Source organism: Oryctolagus cuniculus, chromosome 8 (genome assembly GCF_051225735.1).
Source record: "Oryctolagus cuniculus isolate XC-2025 breed Fujian yellow rabbit chromosome 8, ASM5122573v1, whole genome shotgun sequence".
NCBI lineage: Eukaryota > Metazoa > Chordata > Mammalia > Lagomorpha > Leporidae > Oryctolagus > Oryctolagus cuniculus.
The window spans coordinates 124012234-124039816 of NC_142874.1; the positions used below are offsets into that span (position 1 = coordinate 124012234).

General features: G+C 40.4%; 1 long non-coding RNA gene and 2 pseudogenes across 1 annotated transcript in view; 2 read left to right on the forward strand and 1 right to left on the reverse strand.

Annotated features, from left to right (window-relative positions):
• Positions 1-27583, reverse strand: part of LOC149125138 (uncharacterized) — an 83830-nt gene that overhangs the window by 25277 nt on the left and 30970 nt on the right. The gene's annotated exons all lie outside the window — the stretch shown is intronic.
• Positions 10890-20898, forward strand: LOC149125139 (eukaryotic translation initiation factor 4E-like; annotated as a pseudogene).
• Positions 21286-23432, forward strand: LOC149125140 (cytochrome b-c1 complex subunit 7 pseudogene; annotated as a pseudogene).

The following is a 27583-nucleotide window of genomic DNA, read 5'->3' on the forward strand; positions in this document are numbered from 1 at the left end:
TGTAAATTTTCTGAACATACACCCACACTAAGTGTGTCTGTGTATGCATCTGTGTATACCTATGTATATATGTATATGGTGTTCAAAAAGCATGTGGAAAATGGAATTGAGTAATAATTTGTAATTTTCATAAGCTTTTTGAAGCTTGCTTGTACATGTATGTACATAAAACACATATGATAAACTGAGATGTGCTTTATATATCATATTTGAAAGGGTAAAATAAACACTATTTAAGACATATTAAAATATTTTGTCATTTCTAAAAAATAAATATTTTAATAAGAGTAATATTAATATGCTATTTGCTAATCTTCATGTAACAGTTGGTGACAGCATGATTCAAAACTCTGGCTCATTCTATTTCTATTGGTGATGTTCATGGCTGATACTGATGGAAAAAGATATGTGAGTGAGGTTTTTCTTCTCTTTTAAAAAATTATTACTCTCTTGCAGCATTCTATATTGTAATAAGCGTCAGATGCCTTTAAAATCATTAAAATATTTATAACAGTTTGATTTCCCTTTCTGAAGATAGGGACATCTCGACCATGAAGCTAATGAAGCTTAAGTTCAGGACTCCTCATTGTGTGAGTATCTCCCCTGGAATGTAACCTCATGGCCATTCGTTTCTGTGAAGGCTGTGCAAGTGAGATCAAAGTAATACACTCTGACTACAATTTCTTTCCTCTCTGACTTCCTTCAGCTGCACTTCCCTTTATGTTAGATGGTAGACAAGAGGCTACAAGCATTTCTGGAATTCAAATAAGAGAAAGTAGAGTTAGGAGCATGTTTAGTTTGGGTTTAGTGGGATTTATGTGGTCCCTGGGCTCTTACTGGTGTAGTTAGGTTATCCCTAGCCATCCCAGTAGAATATGCCTTCCAGGAATGCTCTCGCCCACGCTCTGACTCATCTGTGCATGTGACATGAAGGTGCAGAAACGGAGGTCATGTCACACGTGGGTGTTTTCCACGGTTTGCAGAACCAAAAGTATGCAGAAGTGCAAGAGACATGAGGTTTGAAATGATGGAACCATAAGCTTGCTTATGGAAAATTCTTCCAGATGTATAAAATTATAAGGGGGAAGAGGATACACATTAGACCTAGCAGTTAAGATACCACTTGGGACACTGGCATCTCTTATGGTAATGCATGGTTCAGGTCCCAGCTCCACTTCTGATTCCAGCTTTCTGATAATGCTTACTTTGGGAGGCAGCAGATGATAGTTCAAGTACGTGGGTCCCTTCCCCTCATGGGGGAGATTCAGATTGAGTTGAAGCCAGACACCTGGCTTCAGCCTGGCCCAGCTCTGGCTGTTGTAGTCATTTCAGAAGTGAACCAGTAGATGGAAAATGGATCTCTCTCTTCCCTCTCCCCTTGTTGTTCTGCTTTTCAAATAAATAAGAATCTTTCTTTAAAAATTATAAAACCTGTGGTTCTCACTGGAAATTCTCTCCTATCATCCGATTCAATTTCAAATAAATTATGAATTTTTAAATTTTACTTTCAATTGTAATAACATGAAACAGAATTTATCATAATGCCTGTGTTTGTAGGGACAAACCTGTAGTGATAGTATAATGGAGTTGTTTTATTATTTAATTATTTATTTGAAAGGCAGAGTTACAGACAGAGAGAGGGAGAGACAGAGAGAAAGGTCTTCCATCTACTGATTCACTCCCCAAATGGTCACAATGGCTGGAGCTGGGCTGATCCAAAGCCAGGAGCCAGGATCTTCTTCCAGGTCTCCCATATGGGTACAGGGGCCCAAGCACTTGGGCCATCTTCTACTGCTTTCCCAGTCTTGGCAGAGAGCTGGATCAGAAGTGGAGCAGCCTGGCGTCCATATGGTCACCTAATGAGGGAGTTTTATGTATCTCAGCTTATCAACACACTTCTTAGCATGTCTCCTTTGTCTTCTCTTGATTACATCTGGCAATTCTAGATAAAATAGTACACAAAGTCACCACCAACAAACTAAGCCAAATAAAGGACAAATGCTCCTATGACAGAATCCCTATACCTATTTACCAATGTAAAATACACAAGAATAGTTGCACTGTAAAATTATATAGCTTACTACAACATAACAGCAATCTTTAAATACACTTAAATGTTCTCAGATTAATTAGTATTGTTAGTTCAAAGAGCATTTAAAGTTAGTCTTCTATAATAAAATATGAACATCACAAAAATTTTACAGCTCTGTATAAAGAAACATAATAGGCCTGTGCCGCAGCTCACTAGGCTAATCCTCCGCCTTGCGGCGCTGGCACACCGGGTTCTAGTCCCGGTCGGGGCGCTGGAGTCTGTCCCGGTTGCCCATCTTCCAGGCCAGCTCTAAGCTGTGGCCCGGGAGTGCAGTGGAGGATGGCCCAGGTCCTTGGGCCCTGCACCCCATGGGAGACCAGAATAAGTACCTGGCTCCTGCCATCGGATCAGTGAGGTGCGCTGGCCGCAGCGCGCCGGCCGCGGCAACCATTGGAGGGTGAACCAATGGCAAAGGAAGACCTTTCTCTCTGTCTCTCTCTCTCACTGTCCACTCTGCCTGTCAAAAATAAAAATAAAAATAAAAGAAACATAATAAAGGTTTCCCCAAATTGACAAAAATCCTAAAAACCTGAGTGAAATTCCTAATAGAAAATTATTTTCAGTAATAAAAAATAATTTGTGGGCAGGCATTTGATGCAGCAGTTAAGTCACTGCTTGGGACAGCACATCCCATAATGAGTGCCCCAGATTGAGTCCTGGCCACACTGCTTCTGATCTACCTTCCTGCTGATGGGTACCCTGGGAGGGAGCAGATGATAACCTGAGTACTTGGGTTCCTATCACTCACAGGGTAAACCCTGACTAAGTGCCAGGTTCTTGGCCTAAGCTTGGCCCAACCCAAGCTGTGACAGGAAATCGGAGGCTAATTCACTGAATAGAGTCTCTCTTCCTTTCTCTATGCCTTTTGAATAAAATAAAAATAAATGGAGAAATAAAAAATAAGTACAAAACTAAAGTGGTTGATCTGCTGTCATTTCTTGTCTCATTTTAAATAAATATTTATCTGATTTTACATTTGCAATTTGGTACTTTTTTCTCTTAAAGAGACCTCCAAATTCAGCTCAGGTTCAAGCTCAACAGAACCTGAATCTGTCCTCTTTAGGTTCTTAGTTTATAAATATCTTATTAATTTAATGTCCTGATATTATCACTAAAACATCAAGCATAATACACATGTAAAGTGTGATGAATTATTAAATTAGGATATGATTTCCATTCCAAACTATCGTTTCAGTAATTTTAGATCATTTTGGCCAAATTGTTGTCAGACTTGATTAGCTGCATTATTTCTATTACATATAGTGGCTTACAAACTGCACTCAGAACAAAAGTAACAATTGGGTCTTTTTGTTGTTGCTCAATTGTTAATTGTAATCACTATTCTCTTAAACCTCTGATTTCTTTCCTGAAATCTTTTTGAGCCACTTGCCCATACATGAAACCATATAATTAATTAATCCGCAGCTGACCATCCCCTGCAATGAGAATGCCACTATTCCCCAGTACCTTGAAACTCCAACTATTACTTCAAGATATATCAAGTTCCATAAGTGACTCACAATCGTCTGACATATTATCTGAAAGGCAGCTCCTGTATCATCCATATATGAAATACTTGCAAAGCTTTACTTACTTTCCTTTTTAGCCTGATGTGTGTGTGTGTATTTGTGTAGTATAGAAATTAAACATAAAAAGCTCAGATCTTTTCTTCCCTATTCCAGTGGATTGTCTGTCACATCCACTAAGTCCACCCACTTCACTTCAGAGATTACTGGCCCAACTTAAAGGATGTGAATTTACCTTAGAAAAAAAAAAATCAAAGATTGTTGAGCAAGAAGAAGACGTTAGGGTCACTTTTTTTTTTTTGACAGGCAGAGTGGACAGTGAGAGAGAGAGACAGGGAGAAAGGTCTTCCTCTACTGTTGGTTCACTCTCCAATGGCCGCTGTGGCCAGCGCACCGCGCTGATCTGAAGCCAGGAGCCAGGTGCCTCCTCCTGGTCTCCCATGTGGGTGCAGGGCCCAAGCACTTGGGCCATCCTCCACTGCACTCCCTGGCCATAGCAGAGGGCTGGTCTGGAAGAGGGGCAACCAGGACAGAATCCAGTGCCCCAACCGGGACTAGAACCCGGTGTGCCGGTGCCACAGGCAGAGGATTAGCCTATTGAGCCGCGGCGCCAGCCATTAGAGTAACATTTTGGGAGAAAAAAATGAGTTCAGTAGGGCCATTGAAAATGCATTGAGGTTGGCGCCGCGGCTCACTTGCCTAATCCTCCACCTGCAGTGCTGGCACCCCGGGTTCTAGTCCCGGTTGGGGTGCCGGGTTCTGTCCCGGTGGCTCCTCTTCCAGTCCAGCTCTCTGCTGTGGCCCGGGAAGGCAGTGGAGGATTGCCCAAGTGCTTGGGCCCTTGTACCCACATGGGAGACCAGGAGGAAGCACCTGGCTCCTGGCTTCCAATCGGTGCAGCGCACCAGCCGTAGCAGCCATTTTGGGGGTGAACCAATGGAAGGAAGACCTTTCTCTCTGTCTCTCTCTCTCTCTCTCACTCTGTCTAACTCTGCCTGTCAAAAAAAAAAAAAAAAGAAAAAGAAAGAAAGAAAATGGGTTGAACACTAGAACTCGGAGAAGAAAAAGGAAAGAGGCCAGTGTAATAATCAAAAAACTGATGCATCTGAATAAAAATTAGTGGTGTAATAATGAGAATGAGAAGAAAGGAACAAGAGCAAATGACTGATAGGGAATAATTTTTAGACTTTACAAATGCATTCCATTACCATTTAGGTTTGTGAGCTAGAGCTAGGACATTTGATTAACTAGTTGTGTCCTGAGGTTACATCATATACCAAATTGCCAGACTGCTCATGGGGATCCTGCGAAGACACAATGATAAAGTGCCACAATCACTCAAGGAAACATACTAGAGAAATTGAAGCAGCGCACATAAACATATGGGATTCAACTGCCTAATTAAGATCCCAGTGAGTCAACAATGGCCTAAACTGTAAGTTTCAGTGACTGCCAGAAGGAATCAGCAATAGACACTCAAAGTGTAAACATCTTCAATGTGTCCCAATTGATGCTTTCAATCATATGAGCTCAGTTAAAAATACCCAGAGGTTATATCAAATTTTAGATACATAGAATGACTTGATGCCCCCAAAAAGTTCAGCAAACTAGATCATTTTCCTGTTGGTAGACCAGAGCAGTGAATAAGACAAGGCAGAATGTGGAAGAACAGGAGCAGCATTTGGCATTGGGGTTAAGCCAGCCTGAGGGCACTGGTGCTGTAGTGTAGCAGTGGTGCCAGCATCCCATATGGGCACCAGCTCAAGTCCCACCTGCTCCTCTTCTGATCCAGGTCTCTGTTATGGCCTGAGAAAGCAGCAGAAGATGACCCAAGTGCTTGGGCCCTGCACCTGCGTGGGTGACTCAGAAGAAGCTCCTGGCTCCTGGCTTCGGATAGACCCAGTCCCAGCCATTGTGACCATTTGGGGAATGAATCAGTGAATGGAAGACCTTTCTCTCTGTCTCTCCTTCTCTCTCTCTGTAACTCTACTTCTCAAACAAATTAATAAATCTTTTTTAAAAATCATATAATAAAAAAAAAGATGCCAGCCTATATCCCACATGGAAGTGACTGGATTGGATTCCCGGCTCCCAGTTCTGGCTCAGCAGCTAATAGATCAAGTAGTTGGGTTCCTGCCACCTACATGGAGACCTGGACTGCCTCTGGCTTCCGGCTTCAGCTCCAAGTTTCAGCCCAATCCCAGCCCAGCCTCAGCTACCCTCGGCCATTGTGGCCATTTGGGGACTAAAACAGTAGATGAGAATACAATCTATCTGCCTCTCAAAAAACAAGTAAAAAGAAAAAAAGAATTAGAAGAATACAGTCTCACACTATTTCAAAATATTTTTATTATAAATCATTTCTGTAACATTTAGGGTTTTTTTACTTTTGTTACTTATTTTTTCAAATGAGAACATTCTCAGGGTTAACTAAGGAATGAAAAAAAGCCTTTACCCTGTCCTACAACTGCTCAGCTTCCCATATTTCTTCTTATAATCATACTTAGTCATTACACAAAAAATCATTAGAAAACCATTTTTTATGTAGCATCTTCATTTTTGCTTTCTGCTATAAAAATGAGTACTTATCTGTTTCATGTCACTTCCAGCCAAGTTTCCCCTGGGATGCCTAATTTTAGGTGTCAACTTGACTAGATTAAGGACACCTAGACACCTGGGGAAAGTGTACTGTGTCCAGAAGAGCAATATTCATATGGTATAGTGGAGTAAATGTCTAAGGGCACAGTGCCTCAAAACTGTATTCCATGTAGTTTCCTGATTGAGAAGCTGCATTCTAACACAGAACTGGACCAGATGTGTAACATCCTGAACTGCCAGCAGTCCTGGCACAGCTTTATCATGTGAAAGGTACCTAATCTCTTAACTAAAACAGAACTTTTAATGGGGAGACAAACTATCCGGGTGTTTGTGTATGGATAGTGCCTGCATTGGAGGGCCATACAGTACCTTGTGAGGAAAGGGGGCATAGAAACAGAATATAAACATAAAGTGAGGTCACAGGAAGATGCACAAGGTACTGAGGGCAAGTAGGAGGGGCGCCTAACCAAAGAGGATGCAGGAGAAAGGAGACATCTCCCTGGGAGAGGTGACTCCTGTATGGAGTTGTTTATGGATGAATAGAAATATTATCTAAAGGAAGAGGAGGGGAGAGCACTAGCCTGCAGAAGTAATAGCATAAATAAAGTTACAAGGACCTTTAAGAAAACAGTCCTGGGGTGGGAATGTGTGGAAGGATAACAGCAACTACAAACAATTAGGCGATGCTGGAATGCAAAGAGGATGGTGGAGAGAAGGAAAGAACACTTCTGGAGAATGTTCTAGGGTCAAGACCAAGAAGAGGGGCCAGAGATGTGATAAGGTAAGTAAAGCAACCGCCTGTGACACCGGCATTCCATGTGGGGGTCGGTTCATCTTCCGACTGGTTGGCTTCTGATCAAGCTCCCTGTTAATGACCTGGGAAAAGCAGCTGAAGATAGCTCAAGAGCTTGGGCCCCCGCTACCCTCGAGGGAGAACTGGAAGAAGCTCCTGGCTCCTGGCTTCAACTCGCCCCAGCCCTGGCTGTTGTGGCCATCTGGGGAGTGAACCAGTTGATGGAAGATCTTTCTGTCTCTCTCTCTCTCTCTTTCTGTAACTCTGACTTTCAAATAAATAAATAAATCTTAGAAAAAAAAAGACTAAAGAAAGCTTGAGATGTGAGAAAGGTAAAGGAGCAACCTCGTTGAGAAGCACTCAGGAAGATGATTGTATCCCAGCCCTATCATTTAGTCACTCTGATTTTGGGCAAGTTCCTTAAACTCTTGGTACCTTAATTTCCCCAGCTGTAAAATTCAAATAGTAATAGGTCCTTCCCTGTGAAGAAATTATGAAGATTTAAAGAGAAATATACATATCAGAAACTTAGCAGTGTCTGACACATTAAGCAAAGTCAGCTATTGCTATATTTGTGTGGCTCACAGTATAGACTACAGAGTCAGAGATGGGGCCTGCTGGCATTGTGGTGTAGCCCCTGACCACATGGTAGACCTGGAAGAAGCTCCAGCCTCCTGCTTCAGCCTGGCCCAGCCCCAGCCCCAGCCATTGCAGCCATCTGGGGAGTGAACCACCGCATGGACGATATCTTCTCTCTCTCTCTCTCTCTCCTCTCCTCCTCCCCTCTCTCTCTAACTCTGCCTTTAAAATAAATAAAGAATAGATCTTTAGAGTCAGAGACCTGCGTTTGACTCTCAGCTTTACTTAGAATCCACTAGACTTTGGGTAATTTATTTAACCTACAACAATCTGAGCCTCAGGTTTCCTCATATGTGAAATCTAAATAATAATGGTACCTATCTCATAGGGTTAAGATTCATACACGAGATAAATTGTATGGTATCTGGCACACAGTCAGTTTTCTATAAATATTAACTGCTATTGGGTAGGCCATGTTAAAGAGCTTGCAGTGGTTAGTGACTGGGATCAACTAAAGAGTTTTCTTTTTAAAGGGAAGCATGGTCCTATTTGCATTGTTTTTTTTTTAATTTTTTATTTATTTTTTTGACAGGCAGAGTGGACAGTGAGAGAGAGAGACAGAGAGAAAGGTCTTCCTTTGCCCTTGGTTCACCCTCCAATGGCCGCCATGGCCGGCACACTGCGGCCGGCGCACCGCGCTGATCCGATGGCAGGAGCCAGGTACTTATCCTGGTCTCCCATGGGGTACAGGGCCCAAGTACTTGGGCCATCCTCCACTGCACTCCCTGGCCACAGCAGAGAGCTGGCCTGGAAGAGGGGCAACCGGGACAGAATCCGGCGCCCCTACCGGGACTAGAACCCGGTGTGCCAGCACCACAAGGCAAAGGATTAGCCTAGTGAGCCGCAGCGCCGGCTGGTCCTATTTGCATTGTAACCAGCACACTGTGACTGCAGGAAACAATAGAGGAGAAGATTCGGCCCAGGTGGGTCATAGAGGTGATGAGAGTTCACTAAGGCAATGGCGCAGAGATAGAGGGGATATATTTATTCAGGAGGGTTGAATGTACAGAAAACTGAAGATCAGATGGTTTGGAGGTGGGGTAGAAGGAAGCAGCAAGAAAGCTCCATGCTTCTGATTTAGACGGATAGACGTAGAATTCATTGAGAATAGAGGAGGAAGAGCAGATCAGGGGATAGGAGGGAGTTTGGATTCAGTACCGACACATACTGAATTTAAGGTGCCTAGGAGACAGCCAAGCAGAGGTAGCTGGTTGCATGGAGCTCAGAGGAGAGTCTATCTAAAAAGCTGGAGACTGACTCAGCAACTATTTTTTGAGCCCTTCCTCTGTGGCAGGAACTGTGTGGGGACCAGACAAAAAGCTAGTAAATAATCACGTTGAGTTCAGGTGGTAAGTGCTCTGAAGAGTGAAGTTTGGTCACGGGATAGAGCCACAGTGAATGCTTTTTGAGGACATGGGATAGACTTACATGAAACGAAATCAGCACCCTGTCCTTTGCAGGAAGCTGGGTGCGGCCCATTGGTGTATACTGGACAGCTTAAATAATGAGTTTGGCATCCAAATAATTATACCAAAAAAGAAGAAGAAGAAAAAGAGGACTGTAAGTGCCCTAGAGATACAGTGTTGTAGAGACAGGCCAGAGTCCCTTCCTTTCCTTGGCCTCTTGCCAGCGCAGGGCTTGCCACAGCCCTGCACATCCAGAGTGCGTGACCTTAGGGCCAACCGCCTCGTGCTTCCTGAATTAGATGTTCCTCCACGTGGCTGGTTCCTGGTACTCAGTATGAACCCAGATCTACCTCTCTCCTTTAGACAGGGCCCTCACTCCCCTATGCATCTTTTGCACTAAATAAAAGCTTAAAAATGTAAAAAAAAAAAAAAAAAAGGCCAGAGAGTGATCACAACAGGTTGGATGGTTTGAGGAAAAGTTTAAGAATTAAATGGCATTTGAGATGATTCTTAATGAGTGATTAAAAAGAGAAAATAGGCCAGCGCTGCGGCTCACTTGGCTAATCCTCCGGCACCAGCACCCCCGGTTCTAGTCCCGGTAGAGACGCTGGATTCCGTCCCGGTTGCTCCTCTTCCAGTCCAGCTATCTGCTGTGGCCCGGGAGTGCAGTGGAGGATGGCCCAGGTGCTTGGGCCCTGCACCCACATGGGAGACCAGGAGGAAGCACCTCGCTCCTGGCTTCAGATCGGCGCAGCGCAACAGCCGCAGCGGCCATCTGGGGGGTGAACCAACAGAACGAAGACTTTTCTCTCTGTCTCTCTCTCTCTCACTGTCTAACTCTGCCTGTCAAAAAAAAAAAAAAGAGAGAGAGAGAGAGAGAAAATAGCTGTTTTCCTGAATGCAAAAGTAATAATGTTCATTGTAAAAACTATGAAACAGAAGAATATTTTAATTAAAAATATTTTCTTTTGGGTATACAGATAACCCAGCCAAAAATTTGGATTAATACTATAAATTTTCTATTCTTTTTTAACCAAATACTATATAATGAAAATATCTTCATGTCTTTCAAAACCATGGTATCCAATGGTTATGTAATATTCCATCCTATGGTTGTACCACAATTATTCATATTATTGTATCATTATCAAATATTTAGACCATGATTTTTTTACTATTCTGAGTTACACAATAAATATATCTTTAGCTGCAAAAAATGAATACATAAAATAGTAAAATATATTCATTCCAGCAAAACATTTGCTCATATCATTGGCAAACAAGTAAAGATCTGATATATATCACCATTGTTTCAACTTTTTCTACTTGTTGAAGTAAGCAAAGATTCAACTAACATTCATATCAGAAGTATATGAATGTTAGCTGGCAATTGCAGCCAGAGTTTGGCTGTGGTTTGAAGAATTCAGCAAAAAGTCAACATTTTTTGAGACAGCATTATGTGAACATCAATTGCTACATGGAATTTGCAATAAAAAGTTTTGTGTATCTTATTATTTGGAAATTGTGAGCTATATATCCTTTATACCAGTAATCAGTACAATAGACGTGTGTATCTAGATACATGCAATTTTTGTGAGCTGTTTGATAAAGATTTACCAGTATACTACCAGCTATATAATTATTACTATACCAATAAGTAATACTTTCATCATATGAGTATATAAATGTTCACTGAAGAGCCAGGTATGTTTCTTTCTTGGATAAGTATTTGCTTTTCCTAGTGTTTCCAATTATTTCTCTTCTTATAGAATTTGTATTATAATAATTCTGCATTTTTTTTTTCGTCTCACCCCCCTTCAGGAGAGGTTGTGTGATCAGATCGATCTAAGATGGCAACTGTGGAACCGGAAACCACCCTCATTCCTAATCCCCCACTCACAAAAGAGGAGAAAACAGAATCTAATCAGGAGGTTGCTAACCCAGAACACTATATTAAACATCCTCTACAGAATAGATGAGCGCTGTGCTTTTTAAAAAATGATAAAAGCACAACTTGGCAAGCAAACCTTCGGCTGATCTCTAAGTTTGATAGTGTTGAAGACTTCTCGGCTCTGTACAACCATATCTAGTTGTCTAGTAATTTAATGCCTGGCTGCGACTACTCACTTTTTAAGGATGACATTGAGCCTATGTGGGAAGATGAAAAAAAAAAAGGGGGAGGACAATGCCTAATTGCGTTAAACAAACAGCAGAGACAAGTGACCTCCATTGCTTTTGGCTAGATACTGCTGTGCCTTCTTAGAGAATCTTTTGATGACTACAGCGATGATGTATGTGGAGCTATTGTTAAAGTTAGAGCTAAAGGTGATAAAATAGGGGCCGGTGCTATGGCTCCCTTGGTTAATCCTCCGCCTGCGGCACCGGCATCCCATATGGGTGCCAGGTTCTAGTCCCGATTGCTCCTCTTCCAGTCCAGCTCTCTGCTGTGGCCTGCGAGGAGGGCAGTGGAGGATGGCCCAAGTGCTTGGGCCCCTGCACCCACATGGGAGACTGGGGGGAAGCTCCTGGCTCCTGGCTTCAGATCGGCGCAGTGCCGACCATAGTAGCCATTTGGGAGGTGAACCAACGGAAGGAAGACCTTTCTCTCTCTCTCTCACTAACTCTATCAAATAAAAATAAATAATAAATAAATAAATAAAAATAAAGGTGATAAAACAGCAACATGAACTACTGAATGTGAAAACAGAGATGCTCTTAAACATACAGGGAGGGTATACAAGGAAAGGTTAGGGCTTCCTCTAAAGATAGTGATTGGTCGGCCGGCGCCGCGGCTCACTAGGCTAATCCTCCGCCTTGCGGCGCTGGCACACCAGGTTCTAGCTCCGGTCGGGGCACCAGATTCTGTCCTGGTTGCCCCTCTTCCAGGCCAGCTCTCTGCTGTGGCCTGGGAGTGCAGTGGAGGATGGCCCAAGTGCTTGGGCCATCAGATTAGTGCAGAAGACCTTTCTCTCTGTCTCTCTCTCTCACTGTCCACTCTGCCTGTCAAATAAATAAATAAATATAAAATAAAAATGAAGATAGTGATTGGTTAGCAGTCCCATGCAGACACAGCTCCTAAGAGCAACTCCACCACTAAAAATAGGTTAAGAAGACACCTTTTGAGGATTCCCATAGGAGACTGTGTCAACAATCCAGATTTGAGAGCTGAACCAAAGCCTCTTCAAAAGCACAGTGGGGGGCCGGCGTCGTGGCTCACTTGGTTAATCCTCTGCCTGTGGTGCCAACATCCCATATGGGTGCTGGGTTCTAGTCTAGTGCTTGGGCCCTGTACCCGCATGGGAGACCAGAAGGAAGCACCTGGCTCCTGGCTTCAGATCGGCATAGCTCCGGCCGTAGCGGCCATTTGGGCAGTGAACCAATGGAAGGAAGACCTTTCTCTCTCTGTCTCTCTGTCTGTCTCTCTCAGTGTCTAAAACTCTTCCTGTTTAAAAAAAAAAAAAAAGCACAGTAGGGGCCCGCGTTGTGGCGCTGCTGGTTAACAGCCGGGCCTGAAGCCCCAGCACCCCACGTGGGTGCCAGTTCTAGTCCTGGCTACTCCACTTCCGATCCAGCTCTCTGCTATGGCCAGGGAACACAGTAGAAGATGGCCCAAGTCCTTGGGCCCCTGCCCTCACGTGCGAGATCCAGGAAGAAGCTCCTGGCTCCTGGCTTCAGATCGGCTCAGCTCTGGCTGTTGAGGCCAATTGGGGAGTGAACCATCGGATGGAAGACCTCTCTCTCTCTCTTTGTGTGTGTGTGTGTCTTCTCTGTTGTAACTCTTTCAGATAAGTAAATAAATCTTTTTTTTTTTTTTAAAAAGCACATTTACTGCATTTAAATTAGATTTCCATCTAAATGTTGTAAAATGAAAGTCTCATTTGTCTTTGTCTTGTACTTCTGTACTTCTGTGTTCATTATTTTTTTTAATTTTGGCTAAAGTGTCCACTATCCCAATTAAAGAATTATATATAGTACATTCTCCCCACAATCCTCTTTTTTTTAAAGATTTATTTTATTTTTTTATTTGTTTGACAGAGTTAGAGAGAAAGGGAGAGACAGAGAGAGAGGTCTTCCATCCACTTGTTCACTCCCCAGATGGCTGCAACAGCCAGAGCTGTGCCGATCTGAAGCCAGGAGGCAGGAGCTTCTTCCGAGTCTCCCACATGGGTGCAGGGGCCCAAGGACTTGAGACATCCTATACTGCTTTCCAAGGCCATAGCAGAGAGCTGGATCGGAAGTGGAGCAGCCAGGACTAGAACCAGCACCCACATGGGATGGCGGCACTTCAGGCCAGGGCTTTAACCCGCTGTGCCACAGCACTAGCCCCTCTCCATAATCCTTCTATGTTCCTGGCCCACTCTGTAATAGTTAAGTAGAATTATACAAACACATTTTATTCACCCACAATATTAAAAAAAAAACTTACATTTCTATACTTTACAGGAAAAAATACTATTTATGTTCCATTATATGCAGAGCATATTTTGCTGGTTTAAAAGAGTATGATGTATAAAGTTTTCTAGCAATTTTCGTTGTTTCTTTTTACAGCATCATCTTTGCTGTACTTTTGCTGATGGCTGCTAGATTTTAATTTATTTGTTTCCCTATTTGATAACATTAGTGATTCTGCTTTCAGCTTTTCATTTGTTTTGCTTTTGTTTTTTCCTCATGTAACACTGGTGAAGGATCCAGGACTCTACACAAAGGTGGGATAAACATTAATTTTGTGCATTCTTTGGTAATTTTTTTGTTTTTTGTAACTATAAAGGTTTTCAACAAATTTATACATTTCATTCAAATCAATGATCTATGCTTATATGCTTTCATAAACATAATTGTGGATTATTAAAATGTAACATCATAATTACATTCCTAACTAGAATTAGTATGTATGTTTTTGTATCTTTATGCTGTATTTTTTTTAACTTTTATTTAATGAATAAAAATTTCCAAAGTACGACTTATGGATTACAATGGCTTCCCCCCCATACCGTCCCTCCCACCCACAACCCTCCCCTTTCCCACTCCCTCTCCCCTTCCATTCACATCAAGATTCATTTTCGATTATCTTAACATACAGAAGATCAGCTTAGTATACATTAAGTAAGGATTTCAACAGTTTGCTCCCACACAGAAACATAAAGTGAAAAATAATAGATGATTTTTTTTAAATGATGATGAAATCAGATCAGACCTATTGTCATGTTTAATCCCAGTGAGAGTCAAGTTGGGAGTTGATAATTTCTTTTTTTTTTTTTTTTTTTTACAGAAGATCAGTTTAGTATGCAGTAAGTAAAGATTTCAACAGTTTGCACCCCCATAGAAACACAAAGTGAAATATATTGTTTGAGTACTCGTTATAGCATTAAATCTCAATGCACAGCACATTAAGGACAGAGATCCTACATGAGGAGTAAGTGCACCGTGACTCCTGTTGTTGACTTTACCAATTGACACTCCTGTCTATGGCATCAGTAATCTCCCTATGCTCCAGTCATGAGTTTCCAAGGCTATGGAAGCCCTCTGAGTTCTCCGACTCTTATCTTGTTTAGACAAGGTCATAGTCAAAGTGGAGGTTCTCTCCTCCCTTCAGAGAAAGGTACCTCCTTCTTTGATGACCTCTTCTTTCCACTGGGATCTCACTCACAGAGATCTTTTGCCAGAGTGTCTTGGCTTTCCATGCCTGAAATACTCTCATGGGCTTTTCAGCCAGATCCGAATGCCTTTAGGGCTGATTCTGAGGCCAGAGTGCTATTTAGGACATCTGCCATTCTATGGGTCTGCTGAGTATCTCACTTCCCATGTTGGATCACTCTCCCCTTTATTTATTCTATCGGTTAGTGTTAGCAGGTACTAGACTTGTTTATGTGCTCCCTTTGACTCTTAGTCCTTTCATTATGATCAATTGTGAACTGAAATTGATCACTTGGAATAGTGAGATGGCATTGGTACATGCCACCTTGATGGGATTGAATTGAAATCCCCTGGTATGTTTCTAACTCTACCATTTGGGGCAAGTCAGCTTGAGCATGTCCCAAATTATACATCTCTTCCCTCTCTTATTCCCACTCTTATGTTTAACAGGGATCACATTTCAGTTAATTTTCAACACTTAAGAATAACTGTGTATTAATTACAGAATTAAACCAGTCATATTAAGTAGAACAGACAAAAAAACTACTAAGAGGGATAATGTATTAAGTTGTTCATTAACAGTCAGGGCTATGCTGATCAAGTCACCGTTTCCCATAGTGTCCATTTCACTTCAACAGGTTTCCTTTTTGGTGTTCAGTCAGTTGTCACTGATCAGGGAGAACATATGGTATTTGTCCCTTTGGGACTGGCTTATTTCACTCAGCATGATGTGTTCCAGATTCCTCCATTTTGTTGCAAATGACTGGATTTCGTTGTTTCTTACTGCGGTATAGTATTCTAAAGAGTACATATCCCATAATTTCTTTATCCAGTCTACCGTTGATGGGCATTTAGGTTGGTTCCAGGTCTTAGCTATTGTGAATTGAGCTGCAATAAACATTAGGGTGCAGACCGCTTTTTTGTTTGCCAATTTAAATTCCTTTGGGTAAATCCCAAGGAGTGGGATGGCTGGGTCGAACGGTAGGGTTATCTTCAGGTTTCTGAGGAATCTCCAGACTGACTTCCATAGTGGCTTGACCAGTTTGCATTCCCACCAACAGTGGGTTAGTGTCCCTTTTTCCCCACATCCTCACCAGCTCTTTATGCTGTATTTTAACACTTTGTATTACTTAGGTTATTTTGCTTTGGTTAAAAATGGCTAAAGTAGAAAAGCGATCCTATTCATATTAAGACAGTGTACAAAACTGTAAATAAAATGTGTACAGTGAATTGTCTGTTAGACAGCTGATTTGTCCTTTTATTTCTCCATCTCTATAGAAGGAATTTGTACTTCTTATTGTCAGGCAGTCTCTGTTATGTCTTCTCTTGTAGTGTCTTCCCACATGAATAGCATAAGTTTGCAGTAGTAGTTTATTATGTTTATTACAATTTTTATTAACTCGGTAGTATTATATATATGGAATTAAGGTGATAGGATATCTTCGTTGTTTTTTATAAAGGAAGGCATAGTCCTTCAGTCTTAGGTAACTAATGTACCATTAATATGCTAAAATTCCTGAGAATTGGGATCTTGGTGCATATTCCTTCGATTGGTAGGAACAGTGGTTGTAAAACTTGGTTTCTGGATTGAGAGGTTTTTATGTAATTGTCATTGATAGCATAGGGAACGAGGTATATGCATTAAGAATTTTGTTAGTGCTGCTGCTGTCTAAACAGAATGGAATGAACAGTAATCAAGATGTTTATATTGGTAAATTGTTATGGTATGATTTTCTGTAAACTTGAAAACTTAATCTACTCTTTGTAGGTATGATTTGAAAGCAGAAGTTTTGTGTATAATGCATAATGAAATAGTTTAGCTCCTTTGAAATAAAGCATGGCTACCATAGACTAAAGAGTAAGCTGAACTAAGCAGAGTGAAAATCATTAGATGAGAGGAAAATTTGATTTTAAATGGTGATTATGAGTTGATCATTTAAAAACTGATAAACCTGATGGAGATCCTGTATACAATAAATGTGAAATTAATAGACAAAAAATTCTGTGTGCTTATTCCTGAAAGTACCATACAACAGGAATGTAAGAGAGCTTCAAAAAATTCATGGATCGCTTCTCAGCCTTTCGGCTAAGGTCAAGTGTAAAAAAATTCATGGACACGCATATCATGAAAAAACTATGTATGGACTCCTATTCCCATTCTTATTTTTTAATAAGATCTATTTTCAATTAACTTTACGTACAGAAGATTATACTAAGTAAAGAGTTCAACAAATAGTATGAAAAATAACAAACTGTTGCTCAACAGTGGAGACAAGGGCTATTCAAAGTCACTGCTTCTCAACGTGTCAATTTCACTTCTAGAGATTGCATTTTAGGTGCTCTACTATTTACCACAGATCGGGGAGGACGTATGTTATTTGTCCTTCTGGTACTGACTTTTTCACTAAGTCGATGTTTTTCAGTTGCACCCATTTTTTTGCAAAGGACAGGATTTTACTTTTTTTACCATGGTGTACATATCCCATGATTTCTTTATCCGGTCTTCAGTTGGTGGGCATTTGTGTTTATTCCATATTCTAGCTATTATGAATTGAGCTGCAGTAAACATGCAGGGTACAGATAACACTTTCATAACCTGATTTCATTTCCCTTGGGTTAATTCCCAGGAGTGGGATGACTGGGTCATATGGTAGGTCTATATTCAGATTTCTGAGGTATCTTCATACTGTCTTCCACAGTGGCTTTACCAGTTTACATTCCCACCAACAGTGGATTAGGGTACCTTTTTTCCCCACATCCTCACCAACATCTGTTGTTTATTGATTTCTGTATGAAAGCCATTCTAACTGGGGTGAGGTGAAACCTCATGGTGGTTTTGATTTGCATTTCCCTGATGGCTAGTGATCCTGAGCATTTTTTCATGTGTCTGTTGATCTTTTGGATTTCCTCTTTTGAGAAATACCTATTTAAGTCCTTTGCCCATTTCTTAACTGGGCTGTTTGTTTTGTTGTTATTGAGTTTCTCAAACTCTTTATATATTCTGGATACTAATCCCTTATCAGCTGCATGGTTTGCAAATAATTTCTACCATTCTGTCAGTCACCTCTTCACTTTGCTGACTGTTTCTTTCACAGTGCAGAAGCTTCTCAATTTGATGTGATCTCATTTGTCAATTTTGATTTTGATTGTCCGGGCCTCTGGAGTCTTTTCCAAGAACTCTTTGCCTATCCCAATGTCTTGCAGGGTTTCCACAATGTTTTCTAATAATGTGATGGTATCAGGTCATAGATTTAGGTCTTTGATCCATTTTGAGTGGATTTTTGTGTAAGGTATAAGGTAGGGGTCTTGCTTCATACTTCTGCATGCAGAAATCCAGTTTCAGGAAGAAGTTTAATTTCCAGAAAAAGATAACCTGATACATATTTATGGCAGTTTGCCTTATATAACAGCACTCTACAAATGCACTTCAAAAAGTTTATGGAACATGGAATTAAAAATAAATTCATTTTAGTGCAACAGATGTTTGAAATCCATGCATAGTTTCTTCATATTAGGCATTTTCCCTTAACTTTTTGAAGACCTTTATAGTCTCAGGACAGTTAACTGAATTCTCATGTTTGGGGAAAAACTGTGTTTATAAAATAATTTGTGATTATAACAAAACATAATTGTTAAGAGAAATCACATTGCCCTCCAAGCTACCTCATGTTGGAAAAACTTAGTAAAGGAGTAGAAGCAGACTAATTGTTTATAATAAAGATACATGAGCTCAAACTCCACATCAACAAATTTCAAGTCATCAAACCAGTCTCTAGTACTTTCATTGGTCTTATCTTTACTACTATTCTGTGATTCAGATCAGTCATTTTATTATGTTATGTATTTTAAACACATGGATTTGTTCTGCTAATAGAACATGTCTATTAATTACTTTGCTTACAGAAAGACATCTTCTATTAAAGGAACAGGCAAAAAAAAGTCTTCTGAAAGTTAATAGCACGTGTACTTTTAATTACATATTGAAATGTTTACCAGGCTTTACTTTTCAGGAGTGGTACCATGTCTCTTTAGATACTAAGCTAGCCATCTCCTCTTTGTACAAAATGTGCCTGTTGACTACTAACCCACCAACTCTCACTCCTTCAGTTAGGGCACATTGTTACCATGTTGTAGGCATCTTTAAAATCCAGTAGTTCTCTATTAATGTACACATCTGCTGTGATTAAAGATGGAAAAGGAACAGAGTCCAGTTGAAAGTGTACAGGAAGCTGGGCAGAATATAATTTAATTATCACGGTTGGAATTTATCCAGGACTCCACCTGCCACAAGGAAAGTACCCTGGGATCTTTAAAGACTGTTAGTGGTCAGGATTCCAGTTTTATAGTTCACGCAGTTAATTGCCAAACACATCATCTGCTATACCATTAAGAGACGGGGCTGGGAAATCCACTCTGCTAATTAAGAACCTGGGGCCTTGTATTGGTTTCCCAGTGGATTTTTCAGGTTATGTTAAGTATCTGTACATGGCCATGTTAGGTAGGAAGTCAGAAATGAGCTTATATGTGTGTGACAAAGGCCTAAGGAATTGACATCTAGGCCCAGCATCCACATCTCAAAGTCATTCCAATAACCTTCCAGGCACTGCCCAGTATCTGCACTTCAAACGTCCTGCCTGGATCCTGATGACCTTCCAAGGGGTCCTGCCCCTTCTACCTGGCTTGATAAACATCCTTCCTCTACGGCGGGGCGACGCCAGCAAGGCTTCCCCTGTCTGATAACTTGAGGGGAAAAACTCAGAAAGAAATTTTTCATATTTACATCCAACAAGTCCTTTGTTCAGGAGGAGAAGAAGGAGAGGGGGAGGGAAGGCAAGACCCATCCCCTTAAAAACCCCAGCCTAAATGTGTGCTACGAACTCTCTCTCAGGTCCTGTCTGGAGAGGTGCCCATCCGTTCTTACGGATGTCCCTACCCTAATAAACCTTGCTGTTTTGCTTTCCACTACTCTCTGTCTCACGCCTGAATTCTTTCTTGCATGAAGACATGGACCCTTTGCTTCTCCAGTAACAGCCACATAAACACACACTTAATAAGAAGTATTTTCATTGTGGATAATGAACAAAGAGACTTTAGCCATTTCTCCTCTGCTTGATAAGGATTATACAATCTCTGCAGACGTCAAACCAGGATTGAAAATGCTGGATTCAGGCAGTTCCCAGGAGCCAGCCCTACCTTGCCTCATTATGGTCAGGTGTAAAATGTACAAATTGCTTTGCACAGTCTCACGTGCCCACTGGAAAAATTCATGCTCCCACTTTATGGCAGCAGCTCTTAGTTTAGTGCCTTAATTCACTCCTCGTGGGTGAAAGTGCAGAGTAAACATTCTCTCTTTCTCATATTTCTACATCATTATATGACGCTGCCTTCTTCAATGTCCCCCTCTTTGAAGAAAGGAGGATGATACCTGTCTGAGAAATGACTAGTAAAGGGTTTTTCCAAAGTGAAAAACAGCAAAGCCTTTTCAAATAGTCAAGATGACTGGTCCTCAGACACTGCTCCATTGACCAACTGCATCTGAATCACTTTTGAAGTTTATTGAAAATAGAGATTCCCAGGTTCCCCTCCAGATCTGCAGAATCAGAATGACCAAGTACAGGAGGCAGGTATTCAAATTCTCAACAAGCACTCCAGGTCACTCTGTTTGTTTGAGAACCAAGTCTCTGACTTCCTTTGGAGGCAAAATAACAAAGGCCCATTGTGTGATTCTGAAAAGAAAACCTTATCCATACACCACACACAATACATACAGTATCTTTCTCCCTTTACTGTGTTTATTTTTTTCTTTAGGACATAGTTTCTACTTTAGATACCATCATCTCAGTTATCAACTTTAATTTCTTTTTTTGCCAGGAAGCACTGTGTAAAATTACTTGAGGAACTTATTAAAATTGATACTAATTAACCTGACCATATTTATTTTCACACTCAGATAATATGAGTAAGAGACATTGAACTTTAGACATGAGGGAGGTTAAAATGCCTCTGACGCAAATAGAGGCATTAGAGAAAGATTATTGGACAATTTAAAACTAACTGACTGCTACTTTTTCCTGTTACTGTAGCTGATGTTCCAGCATAATGGTTTGTTTTTAATTAGTGGGGAAGGAGATGTTTGAAGACATTGCAGAAATCTGGTACCATGGCAGCCAGAGTGGAATGAAGATGGCTAAAACTTGCCAATGCAATTGAGATTTTATTCATCTGTAAAATGAGATGGTTGTAATACAGGATCTCTCAACTCCCTTCTTACTCAAAACTGCCAGCAGTCCATGAACACCAAGAAATTTAGCAGGAACAGGAGCATACAAAATTAGTAAAGTCACCTGCTACCCTTACACCTAGAGAACTTAGATGGCTTTAATCAAGAAGAGCAGCAAATATTTCTAGAGCAAACTGGCTGACCAGTTGTACAGGTTTTCTCCCAGAACACAGAATTTTCACTGCTTGAAGCTGGAAAGTCCTGATCAAACCAGAATATTTGGTCATCCTAAAGCCAGAGACTGAATTCATGAGACACAAATTAAAATATTTTTACCCTTTAAATATAATCAACCTTTTGACATGCTGAGGGGTAAAATGGATGTCCCCAAATTTTGGGCAGGTAGCTAGGACATGTCAAGTTACTGAATATCTTCTGAAGTACCCCAACCATGATTAGAATGTAAAATAGCATCAGAAAGTAAAAAGATGCAAACTTTTTATGTCAGGTAAGAATGGAATAAAAGGCAGCAGAACCCTTAACAAGCAGTATGAACACCTTTAGAAGGACTTGGGGATTTATTGTATATGGAACTGAATTATACACAATACTTCAAACTGAAGAGTCAGTGGAACCAAATTGTTTACAGGTAATCTAGTGTCTCCTAAACAGATACAAGGACCTATAAGCAAAACACAGCTGACCTCTCTCAGGGACATTCATGGGTTTGCTTAGCAATCACACCTAGTAATTTGGCTTCCCAGGCTGTTATTTCTGACCCTCAGATGTGACTTTGGCAAAAACAAGGATCCATCCAGAAACTTCTAAAGATTAATTCATAAAATTAAGCAATTATCTCATTTCACGTTCAAGTTAATATGAAAGATACCATGAGGTTAAAAGGTTAGATTTGGTGAAACAGGATTCTGGGAAGATGGAATATAAACCACAAGGAATTTTTCTCCCCACCCAGACAACAGTAACACTTGAACAATCTGTCTCATGTAAAGATTTTAGAACTCCAGTCTACAGAAGGCTTGAAACTTCGAAAGGGCTACTTGGATGACAAATTACAATTAACTCTGGTCAGTTTCAGTTCCTAGCTTATCAGTAGGCGCTCATCTTTCCTCCACCCCAGACCCCTGGGAGTCAGATGTGTTTGAATTCCTGGAACAGTTTACATACAGCTTGTGGAACGAGGGTGAGCAAAAAGGAGCTGACCTCTAAATATCAGGGACCAGAGCTGTGATCACAGATTGCTGCTTCTGATCACAGAGTTGCAACCAACAGGCAGAGGCTGCTGTTGCGCCTTCCTCCACTGTTGCAAGCCCCCGTCCCTCTGGATGCAGTGACTGGGGTGGGGGCAGTTTGAAGGAACAGTGCATTCCCCTCCTTCATTTTTTCCTGTTCCCCTTTTGGAAGCCAGATATTAAAGACCAGGACATTCTAAAACAACTATATACATGGTGGCATTTAAAATATTATCATGCATGTCAAGGATAAGTGTAGGCTCAGAAAAGACATGAAAAAACCTTCATTTACAGCTTGGGCTAATTCTCAGAACAGAGACAACCTATAGCAATAAAAAAAAAAGAAAAAAGAAAAAAATCCTGGGGAAGAAGAGAATCTGATTTCCAGAGATACTATGTTATTAGATTCAAAGATCCAGATTTCAACAAAACATCACAAACCATACAAAGAAATAAGAAAATACCCACTCTGGGGCCGGCACTGTGGTGCAGCAGGTTAAAACCCTGACCTTTAGCACCGGCATCCCACATGGGCACCAATTCTAGTCCCGGCTGCTCCTCTTCCAACTCAGCTCTTTGCTGTGGCCTGGGAAGGCAGTGGAGGATGGCCCAAGTCCTTGGGCCCCTGCACCCGCGAGGGAGACCTGGAAGAAGCTCCTGGCTCCTGGCTTTGGATTGGCGCTGCTCCGGCTGTTGTGGCCCACTGGGGAGTGAACCATATGATGGAAGACCTGTGTGTGTGTGTGTAACTCTGACTTTCAAGTAAAATAAATAAATCTTTAAAAAAAAAAAAAGAAAGAAAGAAATTATCTACTCAAAGAAAAAAGAAATAAACAGAAACCAACCTGAGAAAGATCTGATGACAGATCTAATAAAAAGACATTAAGACAACTACTTAAGGTAGATGATTTATAAACTAACAGAACATCAGAGAAACTCAAGAAAACGGCTCTCAGGTAAAAACGGTGAGCAGGCCTACCATTGCAACATCAAGCCAGCAGATGGATGGTAATTAAAAATAGTATTATAATGTTGTAGGATTTGATAAACTGAGGTTAATGTGAAATGATACAGGATACAAGTAAGATGTAAAAGTCCCGAGAACCTTTATAATAACAGAATGTTTCACATTATGAGAGCACTGGATGACTAGGAGGCATCAGCTCTTGCCTAAAGAACAGTGGACAAAATATAAGTAGGCTAAATCCTACCTTGGGCCATAAATGAAGTTTATTTGGGAAAGAAAACAGAAAGAATAATAGGCAAAGCAATAATCAAGCAGTAGAAATCTGCAGATCTAGCTGTCTTCAAAGTATTTTTATGAGGCTGGTTAAATATGAAATATATAATTTAAAATTTATTTTGTCTATATATGTATTATTTTAAATGCCTATTATTTTAAAAATCAAGAAAATAATGTGTGAACAAAACAGAAATATCAATAAAGAGATAGAAAACCTAAAAAGAAACCAAAAAGAAACTATGGAGCTGAAAAATAAAATAACTGAAATGAAAAATTAATTAGAGATATTTGATGCTATATTTCAACAGGAAGAAAAGGAATTAGTAAACTTTAAGATAGGACAATTTCAATTATAAAGCCCAAGGAAGAAATCCAAGAAAAAGGATTGAAGAGAAGTGAACAGTCTAAGAAACTTGTGGTTCACTATCCAGCAGACCAATATATGCATTACAAGAGTTCTAGAAGTAGAAAAGAGAGTAAAAAAAGTAGAGGTAACATTTGAATAAATAATGGGTGAACTTTCCCCAAATTTCAGGAAATACATGAATAGGAATATCTGAGAAACTCTATGAACTCCAAGCAGGTGAACCCAAATAGAACCACAGTGAGATACGTTATAATCAAACTATAAAAAGGCTAACAGAGAGACTCTTCAAAGCAATAAGAGAGAGGCAACTCATCACTTTTAAGGGGTCTTCAAAGATTGCCAGCATTACTTTTTATTGGAAATTTTGGAAGTTAGCTGGCAGTGGCTGATACAGAATACACACACACACATACAAACACACAAAATCCCAGCCAAACAAAAATCATACATGGAAAAAACTGCCTTTTGAAAATGAATGAGAAAGTAAGACATCACCAGAAAAACAAAAGCTGGGGGAATTGGTTGCCACTAGAATTTCCCTACAAGAAAGGCTCAAGGGAGTCCTACAGGTAAAATAAAGGACATTACACAGGAACCCAAGCCACATGAAGAAATACAGACCACAATAAAGGTAAATACGTGGGCAATTGTAAAAGTTAGTGTTGTTGGGTCCGGTGCCGTGGTACAACGGGTTAAGCTACCATGTGCTGTGCCAGCATCCCAAATGGGCTCTGGTTTGAGACCCAGCTGTTCCACTTCTAATCCAGCTCCCTGCTAATATGCCTGGGAAAGTGATGGAGAATGATCCAAGTGCTTGGGCCCCTGTACCCATGTGGGAGACCCAGATGGCTCCTAGCTCCTGGTTTCAGCCTGGCCCAGCCCTGGCTGTTGCAGCCATTTGGAGAATGAACCAGCAGATGGAAGATCTTTCTCCCTCTGTCTCTCCCTCTCTCTCTGTAACTCTGATTTTCAAATAATAAATAAATCTTTAAAAAAAGATATATATTGTTGTAACTTTGGTTACATTTTTGCTTTCTACATAATTTTAACAGACTGATTTGTTTTTAAAAATGATCATTCAGGGCCAGCGCTATGGCGCAGTGGGTTAACACGCTGGCCTGAAGCATCAGTATCCCATGTCGGTGTTGGTTTGAGACCCGGCTGCATCACTTCCAATTCAGCTCTCTACTATGGCCTGGGAAAGCAGTAGAAGATGGCACATGCCCTTGGGCCCCTGCACATGCGTGGGAGACCTGGAAGAAGCAGTTTCTCAGTGCCTTTTTCCTTCTCTTCTCCAGGAATACCTATAATATGAATATTTGGTTGCTTATTGATATCTCATATTTCACATAGACTTAATTCTTTTCTCTTTATTCTTGATTATTTCAAATTTCTTGTCCTTGAGGTAAAAAATTCTTTCTTCCACTTTTTCTATTCAGCCGTTAAAGCTCTCAACCATACTTTTTATTTCACTGTATGAAGATTTCATCTCCAAGATTTTTATTTGGTTCTTCATAATGATTTCTATCTCCTTAGTAATATTTTCTTTCATGTCACTCACTGATTTCTTCATTTCTTTAACCTGCCTATCTATTTTCTCTTGCGTTGCATTGAGTTTCCTTACATTCATTATTTTGAATTCTATATCTGTCATTTCATAGATTTCTTTCAGTTTAGGATCTAATTCGGAAGACTATCGTGTTCCTTTGGAGATGTCATGCTACAAAAACTCCCAACCAAGAATATTATATACAGTGATGCTACCCTTTAAAAGTGAAGGAGAAACAAGATATTTTCCAAATAAGCAAAAATTCAGAAAATTTACCACCACCAGACCAGTCTGAAGGGAGTCCTGCATTAGAAGTAGGCATCATGAAAACACATGACACCACCAAATTCACTAACAGAGCAGGTGGAATCATTATCCAATCAACAGGTCTTAGATATTATCTATCAGTACTTATCTTGAATGTAAATCGATCAAATTCATCAGCCAAAAGACTGAGATTTCCTGAACAGATTAAAAAAAACAAGACTCCACTATATGCTGTCTATAAGAAACTCACTTCACAAAGATACACACACACTGAAAATGAAGGGCTAGAAAAAGATATACCAAGCAAATGGGAACCAAAAATGAGCAGGACTAGCTATTTTCATATCAGATAAACCAGACTTTAAAACAAAAACTGTAAAAAGGAACAAAGAAGGACATTATATTTTGCTAAATGTTTGATTAAGCAAAAAGTTATATAATCATAAATATATATGTATGTAATACAAGAACACCAAGATATAGACAGCAAATACTATTAAGCCTAAAGTGAGAGAGAGACTCTAATGCAATAATACTGGGTGACTTCAACATAGCACTCTCATCCATGGATAGATCATCCAAACTGAAAATCAATAAAGAGACATCAGAGTTGAAACACTATTGAACAAATGGCCCTACGAGACATTTACAAAACATTTCACCCAATTTCTATAGAACACACATTCTTCTCTTCAGCACAAGGAACATTTTCTAGGATAGACCATACATTAGGCCACAAATCAAGTCTCAATAAATTTAAAAAGACTGAAATCATACCATGTATCTTATCAGACCATAAAGGAATAAAATAAAAATAAACAATGAGAACAGAACATTCATAAATATATGGAAATTAACATGTTACTGAATGATCAATGGATCATTGAAGAAATTAAAAAGAAAATTGGAAACTTTCTTGAAATAAGTGAAAATGAAAATCACGTATCTAAAACTATGGGATAGGGCTGGCTCTGTGGCGTAGCGAGTAAAGACGCCACCGGCAATGCCGGCATCCCATATGAACATCAGTTCAAGTCAGGGCTGCTTCACTTCCAATTCAGCTCTCTGCTATGGCCTGGGAAACCATGTAGAAGATGGTCCAAATGATTGGGCCCCTGCACCCACGTGGGAGACCCGGAAGAAGCTCCTGGCTCCTGTCTTAAGATTGGCTCAGCTCCGGCCATTGTAGCCATCTGGAGAGTGAACCAACAGTTGGAAGATATCTCTCTCCCTCTCTCAGCCTCTGCCTCTCTGTAACTCTGCCTTTCAAACAAATAAATAAATCTTAAAAAAAAAAAAAAAACTTAAGGGATATAGCAAAAGCAATATTAAGAGGTAGGTTTATAGCATTGAGTGCTTACATTAAAAAAGAGAAATATCTCAAATTAATAATCTATTGATGCATCTCAAAGACTTAGATAAAAAAGAACAACCCAAACCCAAAATCAAAATCAGCAGGAGGAGATAAATAAAAAGGATCTGAGCAGAAATAAATGAAATTGAAACTAAAAATAAAAAAATATAAAAGAACAAAAACAAAAAGCTGGGTTTTTTTAAAAAGATTTATTTATTTTATTTATTTATTTGAAAGGCAGAGTTACAGAGAGGCAGAGGCAGAGTTACAGAGAGGCAGAGAGAGAGAGAGAGAGAGAGAGAGAGTCTTCCATCTGCTGATTCACTCCGCAAATGGCCACAACATCCGGGGCTGGTCCAGGCTGAAACCAGGAGCAAGGAGCTTCTTCTGGGTCTCCCATGCGGGTGTAGGGGCCCAAAGACTTGGGCCATCTTCTGCTGCTTTCCCAGGCAATAGCAGAGAGCTGAATCAGAAGTAGAACAGCTAGGACTCAAACTGGCACCCATATGGATGCTGGCATTGCAGGCAGTGGCTTTACCCGCTACGCCATAGCGCCAGTCCAACCCAAAAAAAGCTGTTTTTTTAGAATATAAACAAAGTATATAAACCTCTAGCTGGACTAAAAAAAAGAAAAACTGAAATAAA